General features: G+C 39.4%; 2 protein-coding genes across 3 annotated transcripts in view; one reads left to right on the forward strand and one right to left on the reverse strand.

The window, feature by feature from the left end:
• The window catches only part of LOC117511950 (deoxyribonuclease-1-like 2), a 75,478-nt gene extending 75,369 nt beyond the window's left edge, over positions 1–109 (reverse strand). The window contains exon 1 of the mRNA XM_034171885.1: positions 72–109. The gene's annotated coding sequence lies outside the window, so the exon portion shown is untranslated. The remainder of the gene's footprint in view (positions 1–71) is intronic.
• The window catches only part of snx21 (sorting nexin family member 21), a 30,633-nt gene that overhangs the window by 237 nt on the left and 13,224 nt on the right, over positions 1–17,172 (forward strand). The window contains exon 1 of one of the 2 annotated variants that reach the window (XM_034171883.1): positions 11,434–11,595. The exons of the other annotated variant lie outside the window; for it this stretch is intronic. The gene's annotated coding sequence lies outside the window, so the exon portion shown is untranslated. Of the gene's footprint in view, positions 1–11,433; positions 11,596–17,172 lie in introns of those variants that run through there. 2 annotated transcript variants of the gene reach the window in all.

Raw genomic sequence — 17,172 nt, forward strand, 5'->3', positions numbered from 1 at the left:
AGAATACACGCGCGCGCACCTCTTGGCACCGAGAACCGAACCGCTCCCGGTTCCTGGTCTGGTTGTCTTACCTGCTGTGGACACCCAGAATAAAACTGCAAATTTTTAATATTCGTACCTGTTCAGGTAAGTGGGGGTGCGTCAGGGTGGGGGCCTCCTGCTGTTTAAGCTCCGCCCACTCCGTCTTCCTGTTTGTTAGGGTGGTCACGCCCCCTGACACTGCTGCATTCAAAGCCAGCGGAAAAACCAACACTCGTAAACAAAGTAATGCGAGACTGACTGATTGATTTTATTGAACAAAATTCAATGATACATTATATAAATAGACATTAAAATTCACAAGGATAATACAAGCAAGAAATAAACTTATTTCCATTGTGGTCCTCTGAAACTTGAGTTAACAGAGTGAAGAGGAAAAAAAAAAAAAATAATAATATATATTAACGAGTAAAGCAAGTAAAATGAGCAAAAAATGACAAAGAATATGAACAACTAAATAAATCTAAAGAAATAAAAGTGACCAGACAACATGAGCAGAAGTACATAAAAGACCAGGATTCAGTAAGAAAAAAACATTATGGGAACAAAAAAATCTTTAACAAATGATTTAAAGGGGATTTTGTATGACAGAGATTTGACATGACCCGGTAAACTGTTCCATAAAGTTTAAAAGTTTAAACAACCCTTTAGAGTTGATCACCAGGACAAAGTGTTAATGTAGATTTTTTTTTTTTTATTAATGTCTTCCTCCTGTTTTCAATCATCTCCTATTTTGTGTGTTTCCACATACAGATTTAGTGACGTGTTAGGTTCTTTTATCACGATGAGTGATCTCCAAAAACAACTGGACAGGAAACGGACTTCAAAGTTTAGATGAGGTCTGAGGCACAGGGCATCATGTCAGTATATGCATAAAAATAAGATGGATATTCTTTAATTAGGTTAGAAAAATTAAAGGCAGAAATAATGTATCGCCAAGCAATATTGACGGGTACACTGATAATGCTGAAATTGCTGGAATTTTTAGTAATAAATATAAAAATTTGTATAACAGTGTCCCATATGAGCATCTTGATAGGAATTATATATATATATATATATATATATATATATATATATATATATATATATATATATATATATATATGAAAATTTCAAATAGAATCAATAAGGGTATTGGAGTTGAGTATAAAATCTCTGTACATAAAGTTTCCAAAATAGTTCATCAACTGAAACATGGTAAATCTGATTGGAGAGGAAGGTACACAGTCTGATCATATAATATATGCTCCACGGATTTATTATTGAGTCCATTTCCAAAAAATAAGAGCATCATCTCCAATTCAAATACTAATTATCGTGTCATTACCTTGAGCAGTATTATTGCAAAAATTGCTGACATCATTATTCTAGTCAAAGAAAAACAAGTATTAATGAGCTGTGACCTGCAGTTTGGTTTTAAACCAGGTGTCTCCACGACTCAATGCACCTTTGTCATGAATGAGGTCATAAGTTATTATAACTACAAGAAAAGTAATGTTTCTTTGTGAACATGCTTGGTGTAACTAAAACTTTTGATAAAGTGAACTACAGCAAACTATTTTCATAATTATTAGCCAGAAATATGTGAGTCATTCCATAAGCATGGTGAGAATTGGACCTCAACATTTTCATATTTTTTTACCAAAATGTATTATTTGTATCTGCATCTGTTAGAGAAATTGTAAATATATGTTATCATTTATAATGCCTTTCTTATAATGTCCTTATTATACATTGTGTGTGTGATTTTATTTTCTAGTGAACCACTGATCCTTTACTGTGTGAAATGACCTCTTGCTGCCTTGAGAAATGTCTGAGACCGTGAATCTTATCAGCTAAGCTAACTTCTGTTTGCTTAGAGAAATGAGCTGAGCACAGTGGTGTATTTTAATTAACTGACCGTCCTTGAGAAGGAATGAAGAAGGCCTGTGAAAGCAGCTGAAAACAGACCTGTTTTGACTCTGTCGAAAAACCCATAATAATGGGTTATCTGTATGGAGACAGACTCTTAAAAATGATTTATGCTTGCTTCTGCACACTCTTATGTGTTTTGTCATAATATCCAAAATAAAAGCTAGAGGAGAGAGAGAGATGGCAGAGAGCAGTGGTGGGCACAGTTCTGATAATCCGATAATTACTGAAGATAATGTTTTCATTATTGGATTATCTTTTCAGATAACTTTGAAAACCATTATCGGACTAATTATCTTCTGATTAATTTTTGTCCGATAATTTTTAGACTGTTAACGTGGTAAACAACCACCTACAAACTCTTATAAAATTTAAAATCAGTTGAGCACCTACCTGCTAAATGTTTTGTAGCAGATGTGTAGTTCTACCCTCTGCAAAAAGAGGAGAGCTGCTTCTAGAGGCAACCACTAGAACTAGTCACCCCCCCAAAAAAAAAAAATTTCTTTCAACTTCATACTGATACGATGGCAATATCACCCAAGTCATCCAAAGGCATACATTTTTAACTTATGGTTCAAATTTTAACCAAACTAATTTTGGACAAGTTATTTAAATTAACGTCAACGTCTGAAGTTTTATAAAGTGAAAATATCAGATATATTTTAGTTTTAACGTAATGTGCTAATTTTTAAGGTTTTAGTGTGGACATGCTGTGTCCACATGCATTATGGGTATAGGATAAGCTCAGTACGTTCATGACATGAAAAATGCATTTGAGACACTCTGATCAGGCTCCACGGATAACAGCATTAAACTCTAGTGCCTAAAACTCTTGTGAATATATTCTCTGGGTTTATAGACGTTATTGTGTTTGTGTTTATTAAATTCCACGCATCTTAAACGTAGCAGAGTAGCAACAGACACAGATTATCTGGAATTTTGTTTTGGCAAGTCTCTGCAATCTACTGGCCAGTAGTGTTCATGGCAGTATTCAAACTGAAACCGGGCTGATATTTTCAATCACTGTACTGGCTTCCAGTACCACCACAGAACCGCACGGTGTAAGTTCAGAGTGCGCAATTTATGTTCTCACACACATTGGGCCTCATGTATCAATGTTGCGCACTTGTGGCGTAAATTTACAGCGTAAACTTGAAATACACCAAAGTCGCCGTGACATGTATCAAGCAGTGCGCAACTGCCCATTTCTGGCGTACGCCTGACGTGATCTTGATAAATGCGGCGGGTGGAAACGATCGTAATTATAATAAACACGCCCATAAATATTCAGACTCCGCTTCAGACACACCCTCATTTTACGACACTGAAGCTGGAAAGACGGCAATGAAAAAGAACTCCACCAATCACGACGCGTGCCAATAGAGCGTCAAAAGTGGCCGTTGTATCAATTGTTTTGTAGTATATAATCAATAAAGTGTTACAGTGGTCCCTCATTAATCGTTGGAGTTACGTTCTAAAAAATAGCCCGAAATACGCAAAACCGCGACGTAAAACCCCTCACTACGCAGTTTATACACTTTCTCAATCAGGCATGAACATTTTCTCACTTTTCTCTCGTGTGTAAACACTCTCAAAGTTCAAACCTTAGTAGGAAAATAATACCAAACTGTTTTCAGGCCCAAACATTTGTTTGAGAAATAAAAATAGAACGTTTTCCTATAAATAATTATGATGGCATTTAGAACTAACAAATTAATTTTAACGATCAACGAACGAGGTCGGACACATAAGAAATTATTAATAGTGACTGACCAGTATTTCACAGATCAGGCCTCTGCGTCCTGACGCTGCGCCTTTTCCCACTCACATCTCGCTGCAGCAGGTGTTTGTTTCCGTGTGACAAACACAGTTATGAGTAGTTGTTGGCGCTCTTTTCTCTTCTGGGCGACAAGATTCTTATAAACAGATACGCAGAACACAGAACACTGTAAAGTAAAAAAAAAAAAAAAAGGCATGCAAAATTGGACTAAATACTCCGCGAGACTCCGAGGCCACGACAGGTGAACGGCGTTATAGCGAGGGACCACTGTATTCTCTTTTCACATGTCAATAATTCTTGACATGTGGATATTTGCTCGCTCAATTAATAAGACACGCCTGATCTGTCAGATTTCTTTATTTTTTAAACGTATTTCTGTATTTATTTTATTGTGACAACCGAATGGAGACGACAAAACCTGGTTGCAGCATGGGCAAATTAAGGGAATGACAAAACTACAGTTGTTATTATCAATTTCATTGTCTTAAACGATCACACCACATGAAGTTAAGCTCAGCGCTGCTCTGGCTCCAGGCTCGAAGTCTGGAGAAAAAGGCGAGCAGCGCTTTCCTTCCTGTCAGCACTGTGGCCACAGATCGTGCTCCATAACAATCCCGCAAAGGCGGGATTTGTATTGATTATTATGTATTATAATCAGGAAAGTGTTATTTATGTAACGTATGCATTGATTTGTATAATGGCACTGTTTATCATGTTGATCATCTTCAATCTTTTGGCGTACACCCCATATACGCTCAAATATCGCCATACGCAACGTTGATACATGAGGCCCATTGTACGTTCAAAAACCACATGTCGACTCGTGTTTCCAGAAGCAAAACGTAAACAGAAGCTTTTTTTTAAACTTAATTTACAAAAACTCTTGATGGGAGACATCAGAGTTTAAAAAAACTAAACAACAAAAAAACATTACAAGACAGGTCTGCGGTGTTTGCACAAGCGCAGTGCGAGAGGTGGTCGTGAGATGTTAAACGCAGCTTGTTACTCCATGTATACTAAACGATGCAGGACATGCAATTAACCTGAAACTCGTGCGATCCAAAAAATTCTCGCACCAATGAAAAATCAACTGAAAAAGGGCCAAAACTCGCACTGGCACCAGTAGATCATGGCAGTGTTCTATTTATTTTGACACCGGTTATATCAGACGGTTATCTAATTACAACTTGGCTTTTTTTAAATGCCTTTTTTGGCATATTTTACACAAGCACACTTATCTGTAAACACCAGCACACACACACCTCACATTAACGTGTTGGTTTACGTAACCAATCAGTGCTAGTGGAGGCACATTTTACCCAGAATGCCATCTGTCTGTGTTTGTTACAAAACTTCAGAATTAGTGCATTATTCGACATTAAAAGATATATGTTATATCTTAACTTTGCACAAATGACAGAATTGACATTAATGGAGTTATTCTGTCAGTATTCATTTTATTTACACCAAACCATAAGTCAGCATTGTTTTATTTTCCAAGACCTCCGCCTGATGGTACAGTTGTGATTGAGTAGCCTTTGATGCTTTCAGAAGCGATCGTGGTGTTAAACTCAAAATCAGCTTGTTAGTAGTTGTAAGTGTACCAGAGACAATACTGGAATTTATCGGTTATTGGCAGTGGTGAGCACAGATAACCAAAAAATTTACTTTGATAACAGATAATCGGATAGCTGAAAAGTTATCTTTGATAAAGGTAAAACGATAAACCACCCAAAAATGTATCGGAAGCAGGCTTGGGGAGTAATTCGCCCTATTGATGTTTCAAATCCCGCAAAACCTCAGAGAGTTTGCCGTGCTGCAAGATTTCAGTAACACTGAGAACTGCAATGAGATGCTCTGATGACGCTGCACTTTAATCGCTGCACACAGACACCACCACTAACATCGCAACATAAAACTATTTTTATATTGTGCCTAAAACTCTTGAATATATTCTCTGGGTTTATAGACATTATTATTGCATTTATTTTATGTAAAAATATGAGAATCACAGGCTGTCCCTCCGTTATTTTCAATGGGAGCTGCTGTGAGCTACGAGCTCGTACAATCGCTTCCTGATCATGTCGTTCTGGGGGAAAGTGAAGTTTGCTCTTTAACATCTTGATTATTGTTCTTTACAACACTGTTTGTCCTCTTTGTTCGAGATAAATATATATAATATGTCTGGAATTCGGTTTGCGTTTATTAAATTCCACGCACATTAAACGTAGCAGACACAGATTATTTGTTATAATTGTTTTAGCAAGTTTTCAGGGTATCATGCAGCAGTGTCTTATTAACGTGATGAAAAGCATAAAAAAATACATTTTTGTAGTATAATATTAATTTACAACTGCCATCGTGTTGATTCTCTATATGTTGTTTGACTGCAGCGACTCTCTGGCACGCAAGGGATTATGGGATACGTCAATAGGGCGAATGGAATATATGTAACGGCATTACGTAATTAGAATACAAAAAAAGGTAACTGTATTCTGCTACAGTTACAGAAAAAAATACGTATTCAGATTACAGGTATATTTAGTAAAAATGGGGATTAGTTCGCAGGATTACAATTTTAATGCATTTTATTATATTTTTACACAATTATGCTTTATTGACTGAGTTTCATTCATGAAGTCAGTGGTGTGGGTGCACATCTCTATGTGTGGGTGTGACTGTGAGCGGCACAGGGCGGGTCATTATAATCTCATTATTTTAAGGTGCAAATAAAAAAAAAATCCCCAGTCTTGCCGAACAATTTTAATCACTAACGACAAGTATTTTAACTAGACATTGGTCTAGCAGTGGAAAATATCAACTAGACATAAGTGAAGAGTTAATGGTCCGTGTCATTGGGCGACACAGGTACGGCAGGAAACATACAGCTGTTTATCATCCAAATATCACAGACAAAGTGACAAGAAGAACCAAAACCACTTACTTATGGAAGGAATATTGTCTCCCTTCTTCCTCCGTTTGTGGCTTTGCCAACATGTGCAGCTTTCCGGCATATTCCACCTGTTTGTTGAACTTCTATGCACGCATATCACTAACTTGCCCGTAATTAAAATGGCGACCACGCCTCCTTACTGACAGTATTTACTTAATGGTTTTCATTATGCTGTTGTTCTTATTTTGAAAGTTCAATAAGTGGACTGATATGTTAAACAGGGTGGGAATGCTATGTGAAAGACTAAAGTAAGATAATTTTACTGAAAAAGTAGCAGACTTTTTTTTTTTGTATATTGTTCTGCAAGCCATTTTAATTACAAATTCATCTGCACACGCCTGAGTTTTCATTATCCTTCATTTGTTTGGCATTTTTTGTTGAAAATTTAAACATTGTTTAAAACAATATTGCGGTGCTCTTAATTCATAATGTGAAGTAAAACAGAGCATGCCATGTAAAAGAAACAGTTTTATTTTTGCTTAATAAACTGTACTGTGGTCAAGACTATTTATATTTAGTTTCTTTTGTCTGTATTAGCATATTTGATATTAGAGTAATCCAGAAGTAATTGAAAGTAATCAAATTACATTACTTTAATATTATGGTACTTGGATTACATTACTGACTACATTTTTTCAACAGGTAACTAGTAACTGTATCGGAATACATTTTTAAAGTAACCCTCCCAACCCTGATCGGAAGTTAACGATAACTGATAAATTCCAGTATTGTCTCCAGTACACTTACAACTACTAACAAGCTGATTTTGAGTTTAACACCACAATCGATAGATACACAGAGACAGACACTCTGGTGTTTGTCTCTGTGTTACAGACTGTTTGTCCACTCTAGTGTTTGTCTGTGTGTTTACATGCTTTGTCCACTCTGGTGTTTTTCCTCTGTGTTAATGACTGTTTGTCCACTCTGGTGTTTGTCTCTGTGTTACAGACTGTTTGTCCACTCTGGTGTTTTTCTCTGTGTTACGGACTGTTTGCCCACTCTGGTGTTTGTCTCTGTGTTACAGACTTTTTGTCCACTCTAGTGTTTGTCTGTGTGTTTACATGCTTTGTCCACTCTGGTGTTTTTCCTCTGTGTTAAGGACTGTTTGTCCACTCTGGTGTTTTTCTCTGTGTTACAGACTGTTTGTCCACTCTGGTGTTTTTCTCTGTGTTACAGACTGTTTGTCCACTCTGGTGTTTTTCCTCTGTGTTACAGACTGTTTGTCCACTCTAGTGTTTGTCTGTGTGTTTACATGCTTTGTCCACTCTGGTGTTTTTCTCTGTGTTACAGACTGTTTGTCCACTCTGGTGTTTTTCTCTGTGTTACAGACTGTTTGTCCACTCTGGTGTTTTTCCTCTGTGTTACGGACTGTTTGCCCACTCTGGTGTTTGTCTCTGTGTTACAGACTTTTTGTCCACTGTAGTGTTTGTCTGTGTGTTTACATACTTTGTCCACTCTGGTGTTTTTCCTCTGTGTTAAGGACTGTTTGTCCACTCTGGTGTTTTTCTCTGTGTTACAGACTGTTTGTCCACTCTGGTGTTTTTCCTCTGTGTTACGGACTGTTTGCCCACTCTGGTGTTTTTCTCTGTGTTACAGACTGTTTGTCCACTCTGGTGTTTTTCCTCTGTGTTAAGGACTGTTTGTCCACTCTGGTGTTTTTCTCTGTGTTACAGACTGTTTGTCCACTCTGGTGTTTTTCTCTGTGTTACAGACTGTTTGTCCACTCTGGTGTTTTTCCTCTGTGTTAAGGACTGTTTGTCCACTCTGGTGTTTTTCCTCTGTGTTACAGACTGTTTGTCCACTCTGGTGTTTGTCTCTGTGTTACAGACTGTTTGTCCACTCTGGTGTTTTTCTCTGTGTTACAGACTGTTTGTCCACTCTGGTGTTTTTCCTCTGTGTTACGGACTGTTTGTCCACTCTGGTGTTTTTCTCTGTGTTACGGACTGTTTGCCCACTCTGGTGTTTGTCTCTGTGTTACAGACTTTTTGTCCACTCTAGTGTTTGTCTGTGTGTTTACATGCTTTGTCCACTCTGGTGTTTTTCCTCTGTGTTAAGGACTGTTTGTCCACTCTGGTGTTTTTCTCTGTGTTACAGACTGTTTGTCCACTCTGGTGTTTTTCCTCTGTGTTACAGACTGTTTGTCCACTCTAGTGTTTGTCTGTGTGTTTACATGCTTTGTCCACTCTGGTGTTTTTCCTCTGTGTTAATGACTGTTTGTCCACTCTGGTGTTTGTCTCTGTGTTACAGACTGTTTGTCCACTCTGGTGTTTTTCTCTGTGTTACGGACTGTTTGCCCACTCTGGTGTTTGTCTCTGTGTTACAGACTTTTTGTCCACTGTAGTATTTGTCTGTGTGTTTACATACTTTGTCCACTCTGGTGTTTTTCCTCTGTGTTAAGGACTGTTTGTCCACTCTGGTGTTTTTCTCTGTGTTACAGACTGTTTGTCCACTCTGGTGTTTTTCCTCTGTGTTACGGACTGTTTGCCCACTCTGGTGTTTTTCTCTGTGTTACAGACTGTTTGTCCACTCTGGTGTTTTTCCTCTGTGTTAAGGACTGTTTGTCCACTCTGGTGTTTTTCCTCTGTGTTAAGGACTGTTTGTCCACTCTGGTGTTTTTCTCTGTGTTACAGACTGTTTGTCCACTCTGGTGTTTTTCCTCTGTGTTAAGGACTGTTTGTCCACTCTGGTGTTTTTCTCTGTGTTACAGACTGTTTGTCCACTCTGGTGTTTTTCCTCTGTGTAACGGACTGTTTGCCCACTCTGGTGTTTTTCTCTGTGTTACAGACTGTTTGTCCACTCTGGTGTTTTTCTCTGTGTTACAGACTGTTTGTCCACTCTGGTGTTTTTCCTCTGTGTAACGGACTGTTTGTCCACTCTGGTGTTTTTCCTCTGTGTTACGGACTGTTTGTCCACTCTGGTGTTTTTCCTCTGTGTTACGGACTGTTTGTCCACTCTGGTGTTTTTCCTCTGTGTTACAGACTGTTTGTCCACTCTGGTGTTTTTCCTCTGTGTAACGGACTGTTTGTCCACTCTGGTGTTTTTCTCTGTGTTACAGACTGTTTGTCCACTCTGGTGTTTTTCCTCTGTGTTACGGACTGTTTGTCCACTCTGGTGTTTTTCTCTGTGTTACGGACTGTTTGCCCACTCTGGTGTTTGTCTCTGTGTTACGGACTTTTTGTCCACTCTAGTGTTTGTCTGTGTGTTTACATGCTTTGTCCACTCTGGTGTTTTTCCTCTGTGTTAAGGACTGTTTGTCCACTCTGGTGTTTTTCTCTGTGTTACAGACTGTTTGTCCACTCTGGTGTTTTTCCTCTGTGTTACAGACTGTTTGTCCACTCTAGTGTTTGTCTGTGTGTTTACATGCTTTGTCCACTCTGGTGTTTTTCCTCTGTGTTAATGACTGTTTGTCCACTCTGGTGTTTGTCTCTGTGTTACAGACTGTTTGTCCACTCTGGTGTTTTTCTCTGTGTTACGGACTGTTTGCCCACTCTGGTGTTTGTCTCTGTGTTACAGACTTTTTGTCCACTGTAGTGTTTGTCTGTGTGTTTACATACTTTGTCCACTCTGGTGTTTTTCCTCTGTGTTAAGGACTGTTTGTCCACTCTGGTGTTTTTCTCTGTGTTACAGACTGTTTGTCCACTCTGGTGTTTTTCCTCTGTGTTACGGACTGTTTGCCCACTCTGGTGTTTTTCTCTGTGTTACAGACTGTTTGTCCACTCTGGTGTTTTTCCTCTGTGTTAAGGACTGTTTGTCCACTCTGGTGTTTTTCTCTGTGTTACAGACTGTTTGTCCACTCTGGTGTTTTTCCTCTGTGTTAAGGACTGTTTGTCCACTCTGGTGTTTTTCCTCTGTGTTACAGACTGTTTGTCCACTCTGGTGTTTTTCTCTGTGTTACAGACTGTTTGCCCACTCTGGTGTTTGTCTCTGTGTTACAGACTGTTTGTCCACTCTGGTGTTTTTCCTCTGTGTTAAGGACTGTTTGTCCACTCTGGTGTTTTTCTCTGTGTTACAGACTGTTTGTCCACTCTGGTGTTTTTCCTCTGTGTAACGGACTGTTTGCCCACTCTGGTGTTTTTCTCTGTGTTACAGACTGTTTGTCCACTCTGGTGTTTTTCTCTGTGTAACGGACTGTTTGTCCACTCTGGTGTTTTTCCTCTGTGTAACGGACTGTTTGTCCACTCTGGTGTTTTTCTCTGTGTTACGGACTGTTTGTCCACTCTGGTGTTTTTCCTCTGTGTAACGGACTGTTTGTCCACTCTGGTGTTTTTCCTCTGTGTAACGGACTGTTTGCCCACTCTGGTGTTTTTCTCTGTGTTACAGACTGTTTGTCCACTCTGGTGTTTTTCTCTGTGTTACAGACTGTTTGTCCACTCTGGTGTTTTTCCTCTGTGTTACAGACTGTTTGTCCACTCTGGTGTTTTTCCTCTGTGTAACGGACTGTTTGTCCACTCTGGTGTTTTTCTCTGTGTTACAGACTGTTTGTCCACTCTGGTGTTTTTCCTCTGTGTTAAGGACTGTTTGTCCACTCTGGTGTTTTTCTCTGTGTTACAGACTGTTTGTCCACTCTGGTGTTTTTCCTCTGTGTTACAGACTGTTTGTCCACTCTGGTGTTTTTCTCTGTGTTACAGACTGTTTGTCCACTCTGGTGTTTTTCCTCTGTGTTACGGACTGTTTGCCCACTCTGGTGTTTGTCTCTGTTACAGACTTTTTGTCCACTCTAGTGTTTGTGTCTTTACATGCTGTGTCCACTCTGGTGTTTTTCTCTGTGTTACGGACTGTTTGTCCACTCTCGTGTCTATTCGTTTCGTGTCTTTGTTCTGTCGATGATCTGCATCACGGATAGAACCAGGCCGGTTTAGAACCACCGCAGTGAGGAACCGGACCGAGCGGAGGCTGCTTTAAAGCCACGGTGAGTTCGAAGCCTCGGACCGTCCCGGAGCTAACTGTTAGCTGCTCTCGTTGGAGCGAAGAGCCGCCCGCGCGCGTGAGCGTATGACTTCAAACACACTTTTCCAGGTGTTTCGGGAGCGTGACGTCACACCGGATCTCTCAACCGCATGAAGCGAAAAAGTTTTAAAACAGCAACTTTTATCATCTCAGGCTGGTTTTAGCTTCCCCGTTATCATGAAAACTTTACCACAGTTTTATTTAAGTTTTTCAATCTTACATTTTTATAAAATCGGGTGTAGAAGACGTCACATTTGGCCTAAAGACACAAATTAATGAAAAATCGACAGGATGCACTGTTTAAACTTTTATTTTAACTATAATACAAAAGTATCCAATTAAAGCGTTTGTGTTTAACAGCAGCTGAAGCAGAAGCAACGGGCCCAGGTGGCGCTACTGAGCCAGTCAGTGTCACACACAGACAGTTCAGTGACGTGTTGAACTCGGTGACAGTGTCCTACTGATGGACAGGTGTCCTACTGAATCTGTGGGTGCAGTTTTTTTTTGTTCCACACCTGACCCTTCCAGGGCTCTGTACATTGGACTTGGCACACGGTCCCAGACATCAGTTCTCCTGCTTCCTGGTGATCTTGGCATTTCTTCGCTGGGAGATTATTCCTAAATTTTGTCCAAGAGGACGTTTGGCACCATCTCCTGTTGTACCTCTATGTCCATGAGTTGTAGAAGTATCCTGTACGGTTTTTCAGTTTATTTCGGTCCTGAATTGGGTCACTCAGATATTTAGCATGAATAAGAAGCATCATTTCTCCAGGCCGTGGGCGATGTTCGCACTCCTGTAAGAACAGTAATGCACTTTTTTTTCTTCAGAAATTTCTTAAATCTAGGGCTGAATCGATTAGTTGAGTAATTTGAATAATTTGATTACAAAAAATGTTTGAGGCAAATTCTGTGCCTCAAAGCGTTGTTTAATGTTGTAGTACATATGCCAGGCCTGTGTGTGGCGCTGTAACGTGGCCAGAAAAAGACGAGCATGCATGAGCCATAGATATATATGTAGACGTCTCATGGACTGCCGCTGCCTATTGGCGCTGATGTATCAGCTGGCCGCCATCTTGGATGGGTCCCTGTTGCGCCCCCAGTGCATTCATTTATACTGTGGGAGGTGTATCCTCAACTACAATAATCTGTAACTTCCAGAATTTTTACCTTTACATTAAAAATACGTAATTTCATGCTGAAAGACTTTATCTTATACTCTTTATCAAAGACATATTGTATGGCATATAGATAAAAGTATAAATTAATTTTATAATTTAGTAAAGAAACAAGTTTGGATTTATTTGACTTTATTTCTCTTTCTGTCTCTCTCACTCACACACACACACACACACATAAAATGGTGTTCCGGGATCAAGGTGAGACAAATATTAAAGTAAAAATCCACACAGCCTAAGCACTCCCATGCAAAAAAAAAAAAAGAAACAAACCCCAAAACCTTTTATTAGACACCCGTAATAAAGTAAAAAATAATAATAGTTTTGTTTGTTTTTTTTTGCATGGGAGCGATTAGGCTGTGTGGATTATTGGTTTAATATTTGTTACAAAGATGAGCATTTTTTCAAGGCCAGGAAAAGAAAGTTCCAGGTCATTCCAGGGTCTTAAAGTACCTTGTTAGGCTTTGACTGGGGCTGGAGAGCTGAAAGCCTTGAAAAAGAACTGTGTTGCACAGGTTCTTGCGTGTGCTGCACTCTGTAACTCCAGCAGAGTTAATTTTGTGATGTGGTGTAGCCTTTACTTTGTGAAATACAGACACCACTCAAGTCCAAAGAATTCTGAAACAAAAGAGCATAACAAGTGGATGGAATCGCACACAAATGCACTCTTCCTTTTGCCGCATTAACAAAAATTCACTTAAGAGTTGCGATACTAGTTGGATCAATCAATCAATCAATCAATTTTATTTATATAGCGCCAAATCACAACAAACAGTTGCCCCAAGGCGCTTTATATTGTAAGGCAAGGCCATACAATAATTACGTAAAAACCCCAACGGTCAAAACGACCCCCTGTGAGCATGCACTTGGCGACAGTGGGAAGGAAAAACTCCCTTTTAACAGGAAGAAACCTCCAGCAGAACCAGGCTCAGGGAGGGGCAGTCTTCTGCTGGGACTGGTTGGGGCTGAGGGAGAGAACCAGGAAAAAGACATGCTGTGGAGGGGAGCAGAGATCAATCACTAATGATTAAATGCAGAGTGGTGCATACAGAGCAAAAAGAGAAAGAAACACTCAGTGCATCATGGGAACCCCCCAGCAGTCTAAGTCTATAGCAGCATAACTAAGGGATGGTTCAGGGTCACCTGATCCAGCCCTAACTATAAGCTTTAGCAAAAAGGAAAGTTTTAAGCCTAATCTTAAAAGCAGAGAGGGTGTCTGTCTCCCTGATCCGAATTGGGAGCTGGTTCCACAGGAGAGGAGCCTGAAAGCTGAAGGCTCTGCCTCCCATTCTACTCTTACAAACCCTAGGAACTACAAGTAAGCCTGCAGTCTGAGAGCGAAGCGCTCTATTGGGGTGATATGGTACTATGAGGTCCCTAAGATAAGATGGGACCTGATTATTCAAAACCTTATAAGTAAGAAGAAGAATTTTAAATTCTATTCTAGAATTAACAGGAAGCCAATGAAGAGAGGCCAATATGGGTGAGATATGCTCTCTCCTTCTAGTCCCCGTCAGTACTCTAGCTGCAGCATTTTGAATTAACTGAAGGCTTTTCAGGGAACTTTTAGGACAAACTGATAATAATGAATTACAATAGTCCAGCCTAGAGGAAATAAATGCATGAATTAGTTTTTCAGCATCACTCTGAGACAAGACCTTTCTAATTTTAGAGATACTGCGTAAATGCAAAAAAGCAGTCTTACATATTTGTTTAATATGCGCTTTGAATGACATATCCTGATCAAAAATGACTCCAAGATTTCTCACAGTATTACTAGAGGTCAGGGTAATGCCATCCAGAGTAAGGATCTGGTTAGACACCATGTTTCTAAGATTTGTGGGGCCAAGTACAATAACTTCAGTTTTATCTGAGTTTAAAAGCAGGAAATTAGAGGTCATCCATGTCTTTATGTCTGTAAGACAATCCTGCAGTTTAGCTAATTGGTGTGTGTCCTCTGGCTTCATGGATAGATAAAGCTGGGTATCATCTGCATAACAATGAAAATTTAAGCAATGCCGTCTAATAATACTGCCTAAGGGGAGCATGTATAAAGTGAATAAAATTGGTCCTAGCACTGAACCTTGTGGAACTCCTTAATTAACCTTAGTCTGTGAAGAAGATTCCCCATTTACATGAACAAATTGTAATCTATTAGATAAATATGATTCAAACCACCGCAGCGCAGTGCCGCACCGCATGGCATGCTCTAATCTCTGTAATAAAATGTTATGGTCAACAGTATCAAAAGCAGTACTGAGGTCTAACAGAACAAGCACAGAGATGAGTCCACTGTCTGAGGCCATAAGAAGATCATTTGTAACCTTCACTAATGCTGTTTCTGTACTATGATGAATTCTAAAACCTGACTGAAACTCTTCAAATAGACCATTCCTCTGCAGATGATCAGTTAGCTGTTTTACAACTACCCTTTCAGGAATTTTTGAGAGAAAAGGAAGGTTGGAGATTGGCCTATAATTAGCTAAGATAGCTGGGTCAAGTGATGGCTTTTTAAGTAATGGTTTAATTACTGCCACCTTAAAAGCCTGTGGTACATAGCCAACTAATAAAGATAGATTGATCATATTTAAGATCGAAGCATTAAATAATGGTAGGGCTTCCTTGAGCAGCCTGGTAGGAATGGGGTCTAATAGACATGTTAATGGTTTGGATGAAGTAACTAATGAAAATAACTCAGACAGAACAATCTGAGAGAAAGAGTCTAACCAAATACCGGCATCACTGAAAGCAGCCAAAGATAACGATACGTCTTTGGGATGGTTATGAGTAATTTTTTCTCTAATAGTTAAAATTTTATTAGCAAAGAAAGTCATGAAGTCATTACTAGTTAAAGTTAAAGGAATACTCGGCTCAATAGAGCTCTGACTCTTTGTCAGCCTGGCTACAGTGCTGAAAAGAAACCTGGGGTTGTTCTTATTTTCTTCAATTAGTGATGAGTAGTAAGATGTCCTAGCTTTACGGAGGGCTTTTTTTATAGAGCAACAGACTCTTTTTCCAGGCTAAGTGAAGATCTTCTAAATTAGTGAGACGCCATTTCCTCTCCAACTTACGGGTTATCTGCTTTAAGCTGCGAGTTTGTGAGTTATACCACAGAGTCAGGCACTTCTGATTTAAAGCTCTCTTTTTCAGAGGAGCTACAGCATCCAAAGTTGTCTTCAATGAGGATGTAAAACTATTGACGAGATACTCTATCTCACTTACAGAGTTTAGGAAGTTACTTTGCGCTGTGTTGGTATATGGCATTAGAGAACATAAAGAAGGAATCATATCCTTAAACCTAGTTACAGCGCTTTCTGAAAGACTTCTAGTGTAATGAAACTTATTCCCCACTGCTGGGTAGTCCATCAGAGTAAATGTAAATGTTATTAAGAAATGATCAGACAGAAGGGAGTTTTCAGGGAATACTGTTAAGTCTTCAGTTTCCATACCATAAGTCAGAACAAGATCTAAGATATGATTAAAGTGGTGGGTGGACTCATTTACATTTTGAGCAAAGCCAGTTGAGTCTAATAATAGATTAAATGCAGTGTTGAGGCTGTCATTCTCAGCATCTGTGTGGATGTTAAAATCGCCCACTATAATTATCTTATCTGAGCTAAGCACTAAGTCAGACAAAAGGTCTGAAAATTCACAGAGAAACTCACAGTAACGACCAGGAGGACAATAGATAACAACAAATAAAACTGTTTTTTGGGACTTCCAATTTGGATGGACAAGACTAAGAGTCAAGCTTTCAAATGAATTAAAGCTCTGTCTGGGTTTTTGATTAATTAATAAGCTGGAATGGAAGATTGCTGCTAATCCTCTGCCTCGGCTCGTGCTACGAGCGTTCTGGCAGTTAGTGTGACTCGGGGGTGTTGACTCATTTAAACTAACATATTCATCCTGCTGTAACCAGGTTTCTGTAAGGCAGAATAAATCAATATGTTGATCAATTATTATATCATTTACTAACAGGGACTTAGAAGAGAGAGACCTAATGTTTAATAGACCACATTTAACTGTTTTAGTCTGTGGTGCAGTTGAAGGTGCTATATTATTTTTTCTTTTTGAATTTTTATGCTTAAATAGATTTTTGCTGGTTATTGGTGGTCTGGGAGCAGGCACCGTCTCTACGGGGATGGGGTAATAAGGAGATGGCAGGGGGAGAGAAGCTGCAGAGAGGTGTGTAAGACTACAACTTTGCTTCCTGGTCCCAACCCTGGATAGTCACGGTTTGGAGGATTTAAGAAAATTGGCCAGATTTCTAGAAATGAGAGCTGCTCCATCCAAAGTGGGATGGATGCCGTCTCTCCTAACAAGACCAGGTTTTCCCCAGAAGCTTTGCCAATTATCTATGAAGC

This window comes from Thalassophryne amazonica, chromosome 6 (assembly GCF_902500255.1).
Source record: "Thalassophryne amazonica chromosome 6, fThaAma1.1, whole genome shotgun sequence".
NCBI classification, from domain to species: Eukaryota; Metazoa; Chordata; class Actinopteri; order Batrachoidiformes; family Batrachoididae; genus Thalassophryne; species Thalassophryne amazonica.